This window comes from Lissotriton helveticus, chromosome 11 (assembly GCF_964261635.1).
Source record: "Lissotriton helveticus chromosome 11, aLisHel1.1, whole genome shotgun sequence".
Taxonomy (NCBI): Eukaryota; Metazoa; Chordata; class Amphibia; order Caudata; family Salamandridae; genus Lissotriton; species Lissotriton helveticus.
Genome location: NC_136072.1, coordinates 6,729,735 through 6,747,119, shown reverse-complemented (window position 1 = coordinate 6,747,119; position 17,385 = coordinate 6,729,735). Strand labels below are relative to the sequence as shown.

Here is a 17,385-nt window from a genome sequence, read left to right as displayed (position 1 = left end):
GTAGCGCTGCCGTGCAGTGTCCATTCATATGTGTAGCTCTGCCGTGCAGTGTCCATTCCCATGTGTAGATCTGCCGTGCAGTGTCCATTTCCATGTGTAGCTCTGCCGTGCAGTGTCCATTCCCTGGGGTAGCTCTGCTGTGCAGTGTCCATTCCCATGTGTAGCGCTGCCGTGCAGTGTCCATTCCCATGTGTAGCTCTGCCGTGCAGTGTCCATTCCCATGTGTAGATCTGCCTTGCAGTGTCCATTCCCATGTGTAGCTCTGCCGTGCAGTGTCCATTCCCTGGGGTAGCTCTGCTGTGCAGTGTCCATTCCTATGTGTAGCTCTGATGTGCAGTGTCCATTCCCATGTGTAGCTCTGCCGTGCAGTGTCCATTCCCATGGGTAGCTCTGCTGTGCAGTGCCCATTCCCTGGGGTGGCTCTGCAGTATCCATTCCCATGTGTAGCTCTGCCTTGCAGTGTCCATTCCCATGTGTAGCTCTGCCGTGCAGTGTCCATTCCCTGGGGTAGCTCTGCTTTGCAGTGTCCATTCCCTGGGGTAGCACTGCTGTGCAGTGTCCATTCCCATGTGTAGCTCTGCCATGCAGTGTCCATTCCCATGGGTAGCTCTGCCGTGCAGTGTCCATTCCCATGTATAGCTCTGCCGTGCAGTGTTCATTCCCTAGTGTAGCTCTGCTGTGCTGTGTCTGTTCCCTGGGGAAGCTCTGTTCTGCAGTGTCCGTTCCCTGGTGTAGCTCTGCTGTGCGGTGTCCCTTCCCTGGGGTAGGTCGGCTGTGCAGTGTCCTTCTCTGAGGTAGCTCTGCTGTGCAGTGTCCGTTCCCTGGTGTAGCTCTGCTGTGCAGTGTCCATTCCCTGGGGAAGCTCTGTTCTGCAGTGTCCGTTCCCTGGTGTAGCTCCGCAGTGCAGTGTCATTCCCTGGTGTAGCTCTGCTGTGCGGTGTCTGTTCCCTGGGGTAGGTCGGCTGTGCAGTGTCCTTCTCCGAGGTAGCTCTGCTGTGCAGTGTCCGTTCCCTGGTGTAGCTCTGCTGTGCAGTGTCCGTTCCCTGGTGTAGCTCTGCCTTGCAATGTCCATTCCCTGGGGTAGCTCTGCCGTGCAATGTCCATTCCCATGTGTAGCACTGCAGTGCAGTGTCCTTCTCCTGGGTAGCTTTGCTGTGCAATGTCCATTCCCTGGCGTAGCTCTGCTGTGCGGTGTCTGTTCCCTGGTGTAGCTCTTGTGCATTGTCCATTCCCTGGGGTAGCTCTGCCGTGCAGTGTCCATTCCCATGTGTGGCTTTGCCGTGCAGTGTCTATTTCCATGTGTAGCTCTGCCCTGCAGTGTCCTTCTCTGGTGTAGCTCTGCTGTGCAGTGTCCTTTCCCTGGGGTAGCTCTGCCGTGCAGTGTCCATTTCCATGTGTAGCTCTGCCCTGCAGTGTCCTTCTCTGGGGGAGCTCTGCTCTGCAGTGTCCATTTCCATGGGTAGCTCTGCCCTGCAGTGTCCTTCTCTGGTGTAGCTCTGCCGTGCAATGTCCGTTCCCTGGTGTATCTCTACTGTGCAGTGTCCATTCCCATGTGTAGCTCTACTGTGCAGTGTCCATTCCCTGGTGTAGCTCTACTGTGCAGTGTCAGTTCCCTGGAGTAGTTCTGCTGTGCAGTTGCCGTTCCCTGGTGTATCTCTGCTGTGCAGTGTCCATTCCCAGTGGTAGCTCTACTGTGCAGTGTCCGTTCCCTGGTGTAGCTCTGCTGTGTAGTGTCAATTCCCCGAGGTGGCTCTACTGTGCAGTGTCCATTCCCTGGTGTATCTCTGCTGTGCAGTGTTCATTCCCTGGTGTAGCTCTGCCGTGCAGTGTCCATTCCCAGGAGTATCTTTGCTCTGTAGTGTCCTGTTACATCTTGCTCATGCTTTGCATTTCCCTTACTTAGATTTCCCCATTGCTTAGCCACTGCATCTAATAGAATGTTTGATGACACCTTAGAATGTTTGGTACCTGGCTGCTCTGAGTAGAGGCAGTTGATGGCAGACAGGCTGAGCGAGAGAAGAACTGCTCCTGGTGGGGTTTTTATCATTACATCTATTGATCATTTAACTTGGATTAATCTACAATAAATTATATTTACTTTACATACTGGATTCAAGAACTTTATTTGTTACATGTCCGTTCCCTGGTGTAGCTCTGCTGTGTAGTGTTCATTCCCTGGTGTAGCTCTGCTATGCAGTGTTCATTCCCTGGTGTAGCTCTGCTGTGCAGTGTTCATTCCCTGGTGTAGCTCTGCTGTGCAGAGTTCATTCCCTGATGTAGCTCGGCTGTGCAGTGTCAATTCCCTGGTGTAGCTCTGCCGTGCAATGTCCATTCTCAGGGCTAATTCTGTGATAGCTCTGCCGTGCAATGTCCATTCCCTGGGGTAGCTCTGCCGTGCAATGTCCATTCTCAGGGCTAGTTCTGTGGTAGCTCTGCCGTGCAATGACCATTCCCTGGGGTAGCTCTGCCGTGCAATGTCCATTCCCTGGGGTAGCTCTGCCATGCATTGTCCATTCCCATGTGTAGCTCTGCTGCGCAGTGTTCTTCTCTTGGGTAGCTCTGGTGTGCAGTGTCCGTTCCCTGGTATAGATCTGCCATGAAATGTCCATTTCCTGGGGTAGCTCTGCCATGCAGTGGCCATTCCCATGTGTAGCTCTGCTGTGCAGTGTTCATTCCCTGGTGTAGCTCTGTTGTGCACTGTTCATTCCCTGGTGTAGCTCTGCTGTGCAGTGTTCATTCCCTGGTGTAGCTTGGCTGTGCAGTGTCCATTCCCTGGTGTAGCTCTGACGTGCAATGTCCACTCCCAGGGCTAGTTCTGTGGTAACTCTGGCGTGCAATGTCCATTCTCTGGGGTAGCTCTGCCATGCAGTGTCCATTCCCAGGGCTAGTTCTTTGGTAGCTCTGCCGTGCAATGTCCATTCCCTCGGTTAGCTCTGTCATGCAGTGCCCATTCCCATGTGTAGCTCTGCCACGCAGTTTCCTTCTCTTGGGTAGCTCTGCTGTGCAGAGTCCTTTTCCCTGGTATAGCTCTGCCATGAAAGGTTCATTCCCTGTGATAACTCTGCCGTGCAGTGTCCATTCCCATGTGTAGCTCTGCCGTGCAGTGTCCATTCCCATGTGTAGCTCTGCCGTGCAGTGTCCATTCCCATGTGTAGCTCTGCTGTGCAGTGTCCATTCCCATGTGTAGCGCTGCCGTGCAGTGTCCATTCATATGTGTAGCTCTGCCGTGCAGTGTCCATTCTCATGTGTAGATCTGCCGTGCAGTGTCCATTCCCATGTGTAGCTCTGCCGTGCAGTGTCCATTCCCTGGGGTAGCTCTGCTGTGCAGTGTCCATTCCCATGTGTAGCGCTGCCGTGCAGTGTCCATTCCCATGGTGTAGCTCTACTGTGCAGTGTCAGTTCCCTGGAGTAGTTCTGCTGTGCAGTTGCCGTTCCCTGGTGTATCGCTGCTGTGCAGTGTCCATTCCCAGTGGTAGCTCTACTGTGCAGTGTCCGTTCCCTGGTGTAGCTCTGCTGTGTAGTGTCAATTCCCCGAGGTGGCTCTACTGTGCAGTGTCCATTCCCTGGTGTATCTCTGCTGTGCAGTGTTCATTCCCTGGTGTAGCTCTGCCGTGCAGTGTCCATTCCCAGGAGTATCTTTGCTCTGTAGTGTCCTGTTACATCTTGCTCATGCTTTGCATTTCCCTTACTTAGATTTCCCCATTGCTTAGCCACTGCATCTAATAGAATGTTTGATGACACCTTAGAATGTTTGGTACCTGGCTGCTCTGAGTAGAGGCAGTTGATGGCAGACAGGCTGAGCGAGAGAAGAACTGCTCCTGGTGGGGTTTTTATCATTACATCTATTGATCATTTAACTTGGATTAATCTACAATAAATTATATTTACTTTACATACTGGATTCAAGAACTTTATTTGTTACATGTCCGTTCCCTGGTGTAGCTCTGCTGTGTAGTGTTCATTCCCTGGTGTAGCTCTGCTATGCAGTGTTCATTCCCTGGTGTAGCTCTGCTGTGCAGTGTTCATTCCCTGGTGTAGCTCTGCTGTGCAGAGTTCATTCCCTGATGTAGCTCGGCTGTGCAGTGTCAATTCCCTGGTGTAGCTCTGCCGTGCAATGTCCATTCTCAGGGCTAATTCTGTGATAGCTCTGCCGTGCAATGTCCATTCCCTGGGGTAGCTCTGCCGTGCAATGTCCATTCTCAGGGCTAGTTCTGTGGTAGCTCTGCCGTGCAATGACCATTCCCTGGGGTAGCTCTGCCGTGCAATGTCCATTCCCTGGGGTAGCTCTGCCATGCATTGTCCATTCCCATGTGTAGCTCTGCTGCGCAGTGTTCTTCTCTTGGGTAGCTCTGGTGTGCAGTGTCCGTTCCCTGGTATAGATCTGCCATGAAATGTCCATTTCCTGGGGTAGCTCTGCCATGCAGTGGCCATTCCCATGTGTAGCTCTGCTGTGCAGTGTTCATTCCCTGGTGTAGCTCTGTTGTGCACTGTTCATTCCCTGGTGTAGCTCTGCTGTGCAGTGTTCATTCCCTGGTGTAGCTTGGCTGTGCAGTGTCCATTCCCTGGTGTAGCTCTGACGTGCAATGTCCACTCCCAGGGCTAGTTCTGTGGTAACTCTGGCGTGCAATGTCCATTCTCTGGGGTAGCTCTGCCATGCAGTGTCCATTCCCAGGGCTAGTTCTTTGGTAGCTCTGCCGTGCAATGTCCATTCCCTCGGTTAGCTCTGTCATGCAGTGCCCATTCCCATGTGTAGCTCTGCCACGCAGTTTCCTTCTCTTGGGTAGCTCTGCTGTGCAGAGTCCTTTTCCCTGGTATAGCTCTGCCATGAAAGGTTCATTCCCTGTGATAACTCTGCCGTGCAGTGTCCATTCCCATGTGTAGCTCTGCCGTGCAGTGTCCATTCCCATGTGTAGCTCTGCCGTGCAGTGTCCATTCCCATGTGTAGCTCTGCTGTGCAGTGTCCATTCCCATGTGTAGCGCTGCCGTGCAGTGTCCATTCATATGTGTAGCTCTGCCGTGCAGTGTCCATTCTCATGTGTAGATCTGCCGTGCAGTGTCCATTCCCATGTGTAGCTCTGCCGTGCAGTGTCCATTCCCTGGGGTAGCTCTGCTGTGCAGTGTCCATTCCCATGTGTAGCGCTGCCGTGCAGTGTCCATTCCCATGTGTAGCTCTGCCGTGCAGTGTCCATTCCCATGTGTAGATCTGCCTTGCAGTGTCCATTCCCATGTGTAGCTCTGCCGTGCAGTGTCCATTCCCTGGGGTAGCTCTGCTGTGCAGTGTCCATTCCTATGTGTAGCTCTGACGTGCAGTGTCCATTCCCATGTGTAGCTCTGCCGTGCAGTGTCCATTCCCATGGGTAGCTCTGCTGTGCAGTGCCCATTCCCTGGGGTAGCTCTGCAGTATCCATTCCCATGTGTAGCTCTGCCTTGCAGTGTCCATTCCCATGTGTAGCTCTGCCGTGCAGTGTCCATTCCCTGGGGTAGCTCTGCTTTGCAGTGTCCATTCCCTGGGGTAGCACTGCTGTGCAGTGTCCATTCCCATGTGTAGCTCTGCCATGCAGTGTCCATTCCCATGGGTAGCTCTGCCGTGCAGTGTCCATTCCCATGTATAGCTCTGCCGTGCAGTGTTCATTCCCTAGTGTAGCTCTGCTGTGCTGTGTCTGTTCCCTGGGGAAGCTCTGTTCTGCAGTGTCCGTTCCCTGGTGTAGCTCTGCTGTGCGGTGTCCCTTCCCTGGGGTAGGTCGGCTGTGCAGTGTCCTTCTCTGAGGTAGCTCTGCTGTGCAGTGTCCGTTCCCTGGTGTAGCTCTGCTGTGCAGTGTCCATTCCCTGGGGAAGCTCTGTTCTGCAGTGTCCGTTCCCTGGTGTAGCTCCGCAGTGCAGTGTCATTCCCTGGTGTAGCTCTGCTGTGCGGTGTCTGTTCCCTGGGGTAGGTCGGCTGTGCAGTGTCCTTCTCCGAGGTAGCTCTGCTGTGCAGTGTCCGTTCCCTGGTGTAGCTCTGCTGTGCAGTGTCCGTTCCCTGGTGTAGCTCTGCCTTGCAATGTCCATTCCCTGGGGTAGCTCTGCCGTGCAATGTCCATTCCCATGTGTAGCACTGCAGTGCAGTGTCCTTCTCCTGGGTAGCTTTGCTGTGCAATGTCCATTCCCTGGCGTAGCTCTGCTGTGCGGTGTCTGTTCCCTGGTGTAGCTCTTGTGCATTGTCCATTCCCTGGGGTAGCTCTGCCGTGCAGTGTCCATTCCCATGTGTGGCTTTGCCGTGCAGTGTCTATTTCCATGTGTAGCTCTGCCCTGCAGTGTCCTTCTCTGGTGTAGCTCTGCTGTGCAGTGTCCTTTCCCTGGGGTAGCTCTGCCGTGCAGTGTCCATTTCCATGTGTAGCTCTGCCCTGCAGTGTCCTTCTCTGGGGGAGCTCTGCTCTGCAGTGTCCATTTCCATGTGTAGCTCTGCCCTGCAGTGTCCTTCTCTGGTGTAGCTCTGCCGTGCAATGTCCGTTCCCTGGTGTAGCTCTGCTGTGTAGTGTTCATTCCCTGGTGTAGCTCTGCTATGCAGTGTTCATTCCCTGGTGTAGCTCTGCTGTGCAGTGTTCATTCCCTGGTGTAGCTCTGCTGTGCAGAGTTCATTCCCTGATGTAGCTCGGCTGTGCAGTGTCAATTCCCTGGTGTAGCTCTGCCGTGCAATGTCCATTCTCAGGGCTAATTCTGTGATAGCTCTGCCGTGCAATGTCCATTCCCTGGGGTAGCTCTGCCGTGCAATGTCCATTCTCAGGGCTAGTTCTGTGGTAGCTCTGCCGTGCAATGACCATTCCCTGGGGTAGCTCTGCCGTGCAATGTCCATTCCCTGGGGTAGCTCTGCCATGCATTGTCCATTCCCATGTGTAGCTCTGCTGCGCAGTGTTCTTCTCTTGGGTAGCTCTGGTGTGCAGTGTCCGTTCCCTGGTATAGATCTGCCATGAAATGTCCATTTCCTGGGGTAGCTCTGCCATGCAGTGGCCATTCCCATGTGTAGCTCTGCTGTGCAGTGTTCATTCCCTGGTGTAGCTCTGTTGTGCACTGTTCATTCCCTGGTGTAGCTCTGCTGTGCAGTGTTCATTCCCTGGTGTAGCTTGGCTGTGCAGTGTCCATTCCCTGGTGTAGCTCTGACGTGCAATGTCCACTCCCAGGGCTAGTTCTGTGGTAACTCTGGCGTGCAATGTCCATTCTCTGGGGTAGCTCTGCCATGCAGTGTCCATTCCCAGGGCTAGTTCTTTGGTAGCTCTGCCGTGCAATGTCCATTCCCTCGGTTAGCTCTGTCATGCAGTGCCCATTCCCATGTGTAGCTCTGCCACGCAGTTTCCTTCTCTTGGGTAGCTCTGCTGTGCAGTGTCCTTTTCCCTGGTATAGCTCTGCCATGAAAGGTTCATTCCCTGTGATAACTCTGCCGTGCAGTGTCCATTCCCATGTGTAGCTCTGCCGTGCAGTGTCCATTCCCATGTGTAGCTCTGCCGTGCAGTGTCCATTCCCATGTGTAGCTCTGCTGTGCAGTGTCCATTCCCATGTGTAGCGCTGCCGTGCAGTGTCCATTCATATGTGTAGCTCTGCCGTGCAGTGTCCATTCTCATGTGTAGATCTGCCGTGCAGTGTCCATTCCCATGTGTAGCTCTGCCGTGCAGTGTCCATTCCCTGGGGTAGCTCTGCTGTGCAGTGTCCATTCCCATGTGTAGCGCTGCCGTGCAGTGTCCATTCCCATGTGTAGCTCTGCCGTGCAGTGTCCATTCCCATGTGTAGATCTGCCTTGCAGTGTCCATTCCCATGTGTAGCTCTGCCGTGCAGTGTCCATTCCCTGGGGTAGCTCTGCTGTGCAGTGTCCATTCCTATGTGTAGCTCTGACGTGCAGTGTCCATTCCCATGTGTAGCTCTGCCGTGCAGTGTCCATTCCCATGGGTAGCTCTGCTGTGCAGTGCCCATTCCCTGGGGTAGCTCTGCAGTATCCATTCCCATGTGTAGCTCTGCCTTGCAGTGTCCATTCCCATGTGTAGCTCTGCCGTGCAGTGTCCATTCCCTGGGGTAGCTCTGCTTTGCAGTGTCCATTCCCTGGGGTAGCACTGCTGTGCAGTGTCCATTCCCATGTGTAGCTCTGCCATGCAGTGTCCATTCCCATGGGTAGCTCTGCCGTGCAGTGTCCATTCCCATGTATAGCTCTGCCGTGCAGTGTTCATTCCCTAGTGTAGCTCTGCTGTGCTGTGTCTGTTCCCTGGGGAAGCTCTGTTCTGCAGTGTCCGTTCCCTGGTGTAGCTCTGCTGTGCGGTGTCCCTTCCCTGGGGTAGGTCGGCTGTGCAGTGTCCTTCTCTGAGGTAGCTCTGCTGTGCAGTGTCCGTTCCCTGGTGTAGCTCTGCTGTGCAGTGTCCATTCCCTGGGGAAGCTCTGTTCTGCAGTGTCCGTTCCCTGGTGTAGCTCCGCAGTGCAGTGTCATTCCCTGGTGTAGCTCTGCTGTGCGGTGTCTGTTCCCTGGGGTAGGTCGGCTGTGCAGTGTCCTTCTCCGAGGTAGCTCTGCTGTGCAGTGTCCGTTCCCTGGTGTAGCTCTGCTGTGCAGTGTCCGTTCCCTGGTGTAGCTCTGCCTTGCAATGTCCATTCCCTGGGGTAGCTCTGCCGTGCAATGTCCATTCCCATGTGTAGCACTGCAGTGCAGTGTCCTTCTCCTGGGTAGCTTTGCTGTGCAATGTCCATTCCCTGGCGTAGCTCTGCTGTGCGGTGTCTGTTCCCTGGTGTAGCTCTTGTGCATTGTCCATTCCCTGGGGTAGCTCTGCCGTGCAGTGTCCATTCCCATGTGTGGCTTTGCCGTGCAGTGTCTATTTCCATGTGTAGCTCTGCCCTGCAGTGTCCTTCTCTGGTGTAGCTCTGCTGTGCAGTGTCCTTTCCCTGGGGTAGCTCTGCCGTGCAGTGTCCATTTCCATGTGTAGCTCTGCCCTGCAGTGTCCTTCTCTGGGGGAGCTCTGCTCTGCAGTGTCCATTTCCATGTGTAGCTCTGCCCTGCAGTGTCCTTCTCTGGTGTAGCTCTGCCGTGCAATGTCCGTTCCCTGGTGTATCTCTACTGTGCAGTGTCCATTCCCATGTGTAGCTCTACTGTGCAGTGTCCATTCCCTGGTGTAGCTCTACTGTGCAGTGTCAGTTCCCTGGAGTAGTTCTGCTGTGCAGTTGCCGTTCCCTGGTGTATCTCTGCTGTGCAGTGTCCATTCCCAGTGGTAGCTCTACTGTGCAGTGTCCGTTCCCTGGTGTAGCTCTGCTGTGTAGTGTCAATTCCCCGAGGTGGCTCTACTGTGCAGTGTCCATTCCCTGGTGTATCTCTGCTGTGCAGTGTTCATTCCCTGGTGTAGCTCTGCCGTGCAGTGTCCATTCCCAGGAGTATCTTTGCTCTGTAGTGTCCTGTTACATCTTGCTCATGCTTTGCATTTCCCTTACTTAGATTTCCCCATTGCTTAGCCACTGCATCTAATAGAATGTTTGATGACACCTTAGAATGTTTGGTACCTGGCTGCTCTGAGTAGAGGCAGTTGATGGCAGACAGGCTGAGCGAGAGAAGAACTGCTCCTGGTGGGGTTTTTATCATTACATCTATTGATCATTTAACTTGGATTAATCTACAATAAATTATATTTACTTTACATACTGGATTCAAAAACTTTATTTGTTACATGTCCGTTCCCTGGTGTAGCTCTGCTGTGCAGTGTTCATTCCCTGGTGTAGCTCTGCTATGCAGTGTTCATTCCCTGGTGTAGCTCTGCTGTGCAGTGTTCATTCCCTGGTGTAGCTCTGCTGTGCAGAGTTCATTCCCTGATGTAGCTCGGCTGTGCAGTGTCAATTCCCTGGTGTAGCTCTGCCGTGCAATGTCCATTCTCAGGGCTAGTTCTGTGATAGCTCTGCCGTGCAATGTCCATTCCCTGGGGTAGCTCTGCCGTGCAATGTCCATTCTCAGGGCTAGTTCTGTGGTAGCTCTGCCGTGCAATGACCATTCCCTGGGGTAGCTCTGCCGTGCAATGTCCATTCCCTGGGGTAGCTCTGCCATGCATTGTCCATTCCCATGTGTAGCTCTGCTGCGCAGTGTTCTTCTCTTGGGTAGCTCTGGTGTGCAGTGTCCGTTCCCTGGTATAGATCTGCCATGAAATGTCCATTTCCTGGGGTAGCTCTGCCATGCAGTGGCCATTCCCATGTGTAGCTCTGCTGTGCAGTGTTCATTCCCTGGTGTAGCTCTGTTGTGCACTGTTCATTCCCTGGTGTAGCTCTGCTGTGCAGTGTTCATTCCCTGGTGTAGCTTGGCTGTGCAGTGTCCATTCCCTGGTGTAGCTCTGACGTGCAATGTCCACTCCCAGGGCTAGTTCTCTGGTAACTCTGGCGTGCAATGTCCATTCCCTGGGGTAGCTCTGCCATGCAGTGTCCATTCCCAGGGCTAGTTCTGTGGTGGCTCTGCCGTGCAATGTCCATTCCCTCGGTTAGCTCTGTCATGCAGTGCCCATTCCCATGTGTAGCTCTGCCACGCAGTGTCCTTCTCTTGGGTAGCTCTGCTGTGCAGTGTCCTTTTCCCTGGTATAGCTCTGGCATGAAAGGTTAATTCCCTGGGATAACTCTGCCGTGCAGTGGCCATTCCCATGTGTAGCTCTGCCGTGCAGTGTCCATTCCCATGTGTAGCTCTGCCGTGCAGTGTCCATTCCCATGTGTAGCTCTGCTGTGCAGTGTCCATTCCCATGTGTAGCGCTGCCGTGCAGTGTCCATTCATATGTGTAGCTCTGCCGTGCAGTGTCCATTCCCATGTGTAGATCTGCCGTGCAGTGTCCATTCCCATGTGTAGCTCTGCCGTGCAGTGTCCATTCCCTGGGGTAGCTCTGCTGTGCAGTGTCCATTCCTATGTGTAGCTCTGCCGTGCAGTGTCCATTCCCATGTGTAGCTCTACTGTGCAGTGTCCATTCCCTGGTGTAGCTCTGCTATGCAGTGTTCATTCCCAGGTGTAGATTTGCTGTGCAGTGTTCATTCCCTGGTGTAGCTCTGCTGTGCAGTGTTCATTCCCTGGTGTAGCTCGGCTGTGCAGTGTCCATTCCCTGGTGTAGCTCTGCCGTGCAGTGTCGATTCCCAGGGCTAGTTCTGTGGTAGCTCTGCCGTGCAATGTCCATTCCCTGGGGTAGCTCTGCCATGCATTGTTCATTCCCATGTGTAGCTCTGACGCGCAGTGTCCTTCTCTTGGGTAGCTCTGCTGTGCAGTGTCCGTTCCCTGGTATAGCTCTGCCATGAAATGTCCATTCCCTGGGGCAGCTTTGCCGTGCAGTGGCCCTTCCCATCTGTAGCTCTGCTGTGCAGTGTTTCTTCCCTGGTGTATCTCTGCTGTGCAGTGTTCATTCCCTGGTGTACCTCTCCTGTGTAGTGTTCATTCCCATGTGTAGCTCTGCCGCGCAGTGTCCTTCTCTTGGGTAGCTCTGCTGTGCAGTGTCCGTTCCCTGGTATAGCTCTGCCATGAAATGTCCATTCCCTGGGGTAGCTCTGCCGTGCAGTGGCCTTTCCCATGTGTAGCTCTGCCGTGCAGTGTCCATTCCTATGTGTAGCTCTGCTGTGCAGTGTCCATTCCCTGGGGTAGCTCTGCTGCGCAGTGTCCATTCCCTCGGGTAGCTCTGCTGTGCAGTGTCCATTCCCATGTGTAGCTCTGCTGTGCAGTGTCCATTCCCATGTGTAGCTCTGCTGTGCAGTGTCTATTCCCTGTGGTAGCTCTGCTTTGCAGTGTCTATTCCCTGGGGTAGCTCTGCTGTGCAGTGTCCATTCCATGTGTAGCTCTGCCGTGCAGTGTCCATTCAAATGTGTAGCTCTGCCGTGCAGTGTCCATTCCCATGTGTAGCTCTGCCGTGCAGTGTTCATTCCCATGTGTAGCTCTGCCATGCAGTGTCCATTCCCTGGGGTAGCTCTGCTGTGCAGTGTCCATTCCCCTGTGTAGCTCTGCCGTGCAGTGTCCATTCCATGTGTAGCTCTGCCGTGCAGTGTCCATTCCCTGGTGTAGCTCTGCTGTGCAGTGTCCGTTCCCATGTGTAGCTCTGCTTTGCAGTGTCCATTCCCTGGGGTAGCTCTGCTGTGCAGTGTCCATTCCCATGTGTCGCTCTGCTGTGCAGTGTTCATTCCCTGGTGTAGCTCTGCTGTGCAGTGTTCATTCCCATGTGTAGCTCTGCCGCGCAGTGTCCTTCTCTTGGGTAGCTCTGCTGTGCAGTGTCCGTTCCCTGGTATAGCTCTGCCATGAAATGTCCATTCCCATGTGTAGCTCTGCTGTGCAGTGTCTATTCCCTGGGGTAGCTCTGCTTTGCAGTGCAGTGTCTATTCCCTGTGGTAGCTCTGCTGTGCAGTGTCCATTCCCATGTGTAGCTCTGCCGTGCAGTGTCCATTCCCATGTGTAGCTCTGCCGTGCAGTGTCCATTCCCATGTGTAGCTCTGCCGTGCAGTGTTCATTCCCATGTGTAGCTCTGCCATGCAGTGTCCATTCCCTGGGGTAGCTCTGCTGTGCAGTGTCCATTCCCATGTGTAGCTCTGCCGTGCAGTGTCCATTCCATGTGTAGCTCTGCCGTGCAGTGTCCATTCCCTGGTGTAGCTCTGCTGTGCAGTGTCCGTTCCCATGTGTAGCTCTGCTTTGCAGTGTCCATTCCCTGGGGTAGCTCTGCTGTGCAGTGTCCATTCCCATGTGTAGCTCTGCCGTGCAGTGTCCATTCCCATGTGTAGCTCTGCCGTGCAGTGTCTATTATCCATGTGTAGCTCTGCCGTGCAGTGTTCATTCCCTGGTGTAGCTCTGCTGTGCAGTGTCTATTACCATGTGTAGCTCTGCCGTGCAATGACCATTCCCTGGGGTAGCTCTGCCGTGCAATGTCCATTCCCTGGGGTAGCTCTGCCATGCATTGTCCATTCCCATGTGTAGCTCTGCCGTGCAGTGTCCATTCCCATGTGTAGCTCTGCCGTGCAGTGTTCATTCCCATGTGTAGCTCTGCCATGCAGTGTCCATTCCCTGGGGTAGCTCTGCTGTGCAGTGTCCATTCCCATGTGTAGCTCTGCCGTGCAGTGTCCATTCCATGTGTAGCTCTGCCGTGCAGTGTCCATTCCCTGGTGTAGCTCTGCTGTGCAGTGTCCGTTCCCTGGTATAGATCTGCCATGAAATGTCCATTTCCTGGGGTAGCTCTGCCATGCAGTGGCCATTCCCATGTGTAGCTCTGCTGTGCAGTGTTCATTCCCTGGTGTAGCTCTGCCGTGCAGTGTCCATTCCCATGTGTAGCTCTGCCGTGCAGTGTCCATTCCCATGTGTAGCTCTGCCGTGCAGTGTTCATTCCCATGTGTAGCTCTGCCATGCAGTGTCCATTCCCTGGGGTAGCTCTGCTGTGCAGTGTCCATTCCCATGTGTAGCTCTGCCGTGCAGTGTCCATTCCATGTGTAGCTCTGCCGTGCAGTGTCCATTCCCTGGTGTAGCTCTGCTGTGCAGTGTCCGTTCCCATGTGTAGCTCTGCTTTGCAGTGTCCATTCTCTGGGGTAGCTCTGCTGTGCAGTGTCCATTCCCATGTGTAGCTCTGCCGTGCAGTGTCCATTCCCATGTGTAGCTCTGCCGTGCAGTGTCTATTACCATGTGTAGCTCTGCCGTGCAATGACCATTCCCTGGGGTAGCTCTGCCGTGCAATGTCCATTCCCTGGGGTAGCTCTGCCATGCATTGTCCATTCCCATGTGTAGCTCTGCTGCGCAGTGTTCTTCTCTTGGGTAGCTCTGGTGTGCAGTGTCCGTTCCCTGGTATAGATCTGCCATGAAATGTCCATTTCCTGGGGTAGCTCTGCCATGCAGTGGCCATTCCCATGTGTAGCTCTGCTGTGCAGTGTTCATTCCCTGGTGTAGCTCTGTTGTGCACTGTTCATTCCCTGGTGTAGCTCTGCTGTGCAGTGTTCATTCCCTGGTGTAGCTTGGCTGTGCAGTGTTCATTCCCTGGTGTAGCTCTGACGTGCAATGTCCACTCCCAGGGCTAGTTCTCTGGTAACTCTGGCGTGCAATGCCCATTCCCTGGGGTAGCTCTGCCATGCAGTGTCCATTCCCAGGGCTAGTTCTGTGGTAGCTCTGCCGTTCAATGTCCATTCCCTCGGTTAGCTCTGTCATGCAGTGCCCATTCCCATGTGTAGCTCTGCCACGCAGTGTCCTTCTCTTGGGTAGCTCTGCTGTGCAGTGTCCTTTTCCCTGGTATAGCTCTGCCATGAAAGGTTCATTCCCTGGGATAACTCTGCCGTGCAGTGGCCATTCCCATGTGTAGCTCTGCCGTGCAGTGTCCATTCCCATGTGTAGCTCTGCCGTGCAGTGTCCATTCCCATGTGTAGCTCTGCCGTGCAGTGTCTATTACCATGTGTAGCTCTGCCGTGCAGTGTTCATTCCCTGGTGTAGCTCTGCTGTGCAGGGTCTGTTCCCTGGGGTAGCTCAGCTGTGCAGTGTCCATTCCCTGGGGTAGCTCTGTTCTGCAGTGTCCGTTCCCTGGTATAGCTCCGCAGTGCAGTATCCATTCCCTCATGTAGCTCTGCTGTGCAGTGTCCATTCCCTGGCGTAGCTCTGCTGTGCAGTGTCCCTTCCCTGGTGTAGCTCTGCCGTGCAATGTCCATTCCCTGGGGTAGCACTGCCGTGCAGTGTCCTTCTCTGGGGTAGCTTTGCTGTGCAGTGTCCATTCCCTGGCGTAGCTCTGCTGTGCAGTGTCCCTTCCCTGGTGTAGCTCTGCCGTGCAATGTCCATTCCCTGGGGTAGCTCTGCCGTGCAGTGTCCATTCAGATGTGTGGCTCTGCCGTGCAATGTCTATTTCCATGTGTAGCTCTGCCCTGCAGTGTCCTTCTCTGGGGTAGCTCTGCTGTGTAGTGGCATTCCCATGTGTAGCTCTGCCGTGCAGTGTCATTTTCCTGGTGTAGCTCTGCTTTGCAGTGTCCATTCCCTGGGGTAGCTCTGCTGTGCAGTGTCCATTCCCATGTGTAGCTCTGCCGTGCAGTGTCCATTCCCATGTGTAGCTCTGCCGTGCAGTGTCTATTACCATGTGTAGCTCTGCCGTGCAGTGTTCATTCCCTGGTGTAGCTCTGCTGTGCAGGGTCTGTTCCCTGGGGTAGCTCAGCTGTGCAGTGTCCATTCCCTGGGGTAGCTCTGTTCTGCAGTGTCCGTTCCCTGGTATAGCTCCGCAGTGCAGTATCCATTCCCTCGTGTAGCTCTGCTGTGCAGTGTCCATTCCCTGGCGTAGCTCTGCTGTGCAGTGTCCCTTCCCTGGTGTAGCTCTGCCGTGCAATGTCCATTCCCTGGGGTAGCACTGCCGTGCAGTGTCCTTCTCTGGGGTAGCTTTGCTGTGCAGTGTCCATTCCCTGGCGTAGCTCTGCTGTGCAGTGTCCCTTCCCTGGTGTAGCTCTGCCGTGCAATGTCCATTCCCTGGGGTTGCTCTGCCGTGCAGTGTCCATTCAGATGTGTGGCTCTGCCGTGCAATGTCTATTTCCATGTGTAGCTCTGCCCTGCAGTGTCCTTCTCTGGGGTAGCTCTGCTGTGTAGTGGCATTCCCATGTGTAGCTCTGCTGTGCAGTGTCCTTTCCCTGGGGTATTTCTGCCGTGCAGTGTCCATTTCCATGTGTAGCTCTACCCTGCAGTGTGTTTCTCTGAGGAAGCTCGGCTGGGCAGTTTTCTTCTTTGGGGTAGCTCTGCTGTGCAGTGTCCATTTCCATGTGTAGCTCTGCCCTGCAGTGTCCGTTCCCTGGTGTATCTCTGTTGTGCGGTGTCCTTCTATGGTGTTGCTCTGCCGTGCAGTGTCCTTTCCCTGATGTATCTCTTTTGTGCAGTGTCCATTATCTGGGGTAGCTCTGCTGTGCAGTGCCCTAATTTTCTCTGCTGTGTGTGTGACCAAGGGAGTACATTGAGGCCCAGATGTAGGTAAAAAATATTTACCGATTCTTAATTACCGAATTTTACCGATTCGGTAATTAAGAATCGGTAAATATGAAGGGTGGACATGTAGGTCAATCCAGATGTGTATTTTACCGATTCGGTAAATATCTGTATTTACCGAATCGGTAAATACCGACCGGTAATGCTCCATTCATTCCTATGGGCTTTGAAGCCCATAGGAATGAATGGGGCATTACCGGTCGGTATTTACCGATCGGTAAATACCGATTTTGACAAGGGTGCAGGGGGTGTCACTTTGACACCCTCTAGCACCCCCAAAAAAGGTTTGGGGGCCATATGGCAGGCATACCTGCCCTAAGGGCAGGTCTGCCTGTCATATGGCACAGGTGTGCATGCAAACATGTGCATGCACACCTGAAGCGGTATTTTAACATCAAATACAATTTGATGGTAAAATACCGATTTTGTAGGCCTTGTGGGACTCAGAAGAGTCCCACCTACATATCAATTTTACCGATTCGGTAAATATACCGGTCGGTAAATTTACCGACCGGTATATTTACTGAATCGGTAACATTACCGATTTGCCCCGTTACAGTCCCCCTACATCTCGGTAGCCAAATACCGGTCGGTAACGGCCGAATTCGGCCGTTACCGACCGGTATTTGGCTACCTACATCTGGCCCCGAGTGTTTAGCCAGGAGATCTGAGTTCTGGCCCTGCCTTCCCTATATGACTAAATTGTGTGATCCTGAGCAAATCACTTAGGGCAGATGTATCACAGGATTTCACACATTCTGGGGCATATTATCAAGGGGGTTTATCTCTGCTTTTTTGGCTTTAAAAGCCAAGAAAGCGGAGATAAAATTATCTCCCTATTACCAAGCTGTCGCTAACACCAGTTAGTGACAGCTAATAGGAGATAGCGACCATCTTGGGCCCCGCTTTGCATGTATGTGATATTTATCACTAATGACATGCAAAGTGGGCGTGCCAAGATGTTAGCGACTGGAAACAGTCGTAACATCGCTATCTCCTATTACCAACTTTTGGAGATATTCGCGCTAAGCGCGAATATCTCCAAAAGCTAACACCTGCCCTGAGCAGTTCTTCACCATGTTATCCAATGGGAGGTGGATAACATGGCTAAGAGCATTTGCTCGATAATGCATGAATATCGCTGACTTTTCAGCGATATTCATGCATTGCGGCCGTTTTTTATCACATTTGCGATAAACCTTGCTAATAGCAAGGTTTATCTGCGATAAAAATCGCCGATGTGCGGCGATAATGTTTGTCTCTAAACAAGTTAGAGACAAAAATTATCGCTAGTTGTTGGTAATATGCCCCTCTGTGTCTACGGAAAATGTGTTCACACACATGGCCATTAATCTGTTTTTTCCCGCTGCTGCTTGAAGCTGTTTTGAGGTGATTCAGTCCACAGATTCAACACTTTCAGCGTCATCTGAAACCATCTCACAAACATTACAAGAAAAGAAGTCACATGTTTG

General features: G+C 53.3%; 1 protein-coding gene across 3 annotated transcripts in view; it reads left to right on the top strand.

The window, feature by feature from the left end:
* LOC144791804 (putative cation-transporting ATPase 13A4) overlaps positions 1 to 17,385 on the top strand; it is a 362,855-nt gene that overhangs the window by 218,914 nt on the left and 126,556 nt on the right. The gene's annotated exons all lie outside the window — the stretch shown is intronic.